Raw genomic sequence first — 2,676 nt, 5'->3', positions numbered from 1 at the left:
ATTGTGCAATTAGGTCGATCAAGATTTGAATAGCTCAGACTCAGCAGAAAACAGCTGATTGGGCAGTTTGATTTGGCAATTGAAAATTGAAAAGCTCAAACAAATAAAAAGAGAGGTAGTTCAAGCAGAGTAGCTAGTGAAGGAGTGGAGGTGGATGTGGATCCGGATCCGGATCCCAGAGAGGTAAGGCTCGGTAAGTTTATTTAATTAACTTAAGAGTTGGTAATGGGGGCAGTAGATAGGGCAGTCCAGTGCTCTGATTGTAGGATGTGGGAAGTCAGGGACAGATAAGAGGTTCTAAGGGAGAGATCGAGAATCCCAGATGGTCTGTTGCCTCCCTGGTGCCAGGGTCCACGATATCTCGAATCGAGTTCTCGGTATTCTCAGGAAGAGGGTGAGCAGCCAGATGTCGTGGTCCACATGGGGACCAGTGACATAGATAGGAGTAGGGATGAGGTCCTGAAGAAGGAATATAGGGAGTTAGGAAAGAAGTTAAAAAGCAGGACTTCAAGGGTGATAATCTTGGGATTGCTGCCTGTGCCATGAGACAGAGGGTAGGGACAGGAAGTTATGGCAGATGAATGTGTAGTTGAAGAGTTGGGACAGGGGTTCAGATTTATGGATCACTGGGATCCCTTCTGGGGAAGGTCTGACCTGTACAAAAAGGATGGGGTGCACCTGAACTGGAAAGGGACCAATATACTGGTGGGCAGGTTTACTAGAGCTGTTGGGGAGCGTTTAAACTAGTTTGGTGGGGGGTGGGAATCAGAATGTGAGTGCAGAGATTAGGGTAGAAGGACAAGGGCATGATGCTATGTGTTCTGAGTTGGTGAGGAAGGACAGGCAGGGGACAAAACATAAATGTAGCCAGTTAGAGGGATTGAAATGTGTCTATTTCAACGCTAGGAGTAGTAGGAATAAAGGGGATGAACTCAGAGCACGGATAAGTAAGTGGAACTATGATGTTGTGGCCATTGCTGAAACTTGGCTGGAGGAAGGGCAGGACTGGCTGATACAGGGACTGGGGTTTAGGATAAAAACAGACAAAATGGGAAAGTGCTTAACTGGGGAAGGGCTAACTATGAAGGGATGAGGCAAGAACTAGTGAGAGTAAATGGAAACAGATGTTCAAGGGTGAAAGCACAGAAGTTATAGGAGGAAGTTTAGGGACCACTTGTGCTGGGTTCAGGATAGGATTGTTCCACTGAGACAAGGAAAAAATGGTAGGAAAAGGGAACCGTGGTTGACAAGACATGCAAGGCAACTCATCAAGAGTAAAAAAGGAAGCATATGTTAGATATAAGAAGCAGGAGGGGCTCATGAGTAATATAGGGTAGCCAGGAAGGAGCTTAAGAAAGGACTTAGGAGAGCTCAAAGGGAGCAAGAGAACGCCTTGGCATGTAGAATTAAGGAAAACCCCAAGGCATTCGTTGTGTATGTGAAGAACAGAAGGATGACAAGAATGAAGGTGGGGTCACTAAAGGATAAAGAAGGCAACATGTGTCTGGAAGTAGAGGAGGTCGGGGTGTTCCTAAATGAATACTTTGCTTCAGTATTCACAGGTGAAAAGGACCTTGATCAGGGTGAGGTCAAAATAAAACAGGCCTGTGTGCTGGACACAGTGGAGATTAAGGAAAAAGTGTTGGATCATCTTAAAAACATCAAGATTGATAAGTCCCCAGGGCCAGACGTGATATACCCCAGGTTGCTGTGGGAAGTGAAAGAAGAGATCACTGGAGCAGTAGCTATGATCTTTAAATCCTTCTTGGCTGCAGGGGAGGCGCCGGAGGATTGAAGAATGGCAAATGTAGTCCCATTGTTTAAAAAAGGTAATGGGAGAATCCTGGGAGCTACAGACCGGTGAGTCTTACGTTGGTGGTCTGCAAACTACTGGAAAGGATTCTTAAGGATAGGATCTATGAGCACTTGGAGAAGTACAATCTACTCAAGGATAGTCAACATGGCTTTGTGAAGGGAAGGTTATGCCTCATGAGCCTAATTGAGTTTTTTGAAGAGGTAACAAAAGAAGTTGATGAGGGTAGGGTGGTAGATGTGGTGTACATGGATTTTAGCAAGGCATTTGTCAAGATCCCCCATGAGAGACTCAATCAGAAAGTCATGAGGCATGGGATCAGTGGAACCTCGGCTGTTTGGATAAAAACATTGGCTTCCAGGAAGAAAGCAGAGGGTAGTAGTGGAAGGAAAGTATTCTGCCTGGAGGTCAGTGACTAGTGGAGTGCCGCAGGGATCTGTCCTGGGTCCCCTGCTCTTTGTGATTTTTATAAATGCCCTGGATGAAGAGGTGGAAGGATGGGTGAGTAAGCTTGCGGATGACATGAAGTTTGGAGAAGATGTGGATGGAGCTGTAGGTTGTCGGAGGTTACAAGAGGATATAGACAGGATGCAAAGTTGAGCAGAAAAGTGGCAGATGGATTTCAATCTGGATAAATGTGAGGTGATGCATTTTGGAAGGACAAACCAGAAGACTGAGTACAGGGTAAATGGTCGGTTACATAAGAGTGTGGAGGAACAGAGGGACCTTGGGGTTCAAATCCATATACCCCTCAAGGTTGCTGCGCAGGTTGATAGGGTAGTTAAGAAGGCCTATGGGTTGCTAGGCTTTGTTAACAGGGGATTGAGTTCAAGTGTAGAGAGGTCATGTTGCAACTCTACAAA

This window comes from Hypanus sabinus, chromosome 8, assembly GCF_030144855.1.
Source record: "Hypanus sabinus isolate sHypSab1 chromosome 8, sHypSab1.hap1, whole genome shotgun sequence".
NCBI lineage: Eukaryota > Metazoa > Chordata > Chondrichthyes > Myliobatiformes > Dasyatidae > Hypanus > Hypanus sabinus.
This window is presented reverse-complemented; position numbering follows the sequence as displayed.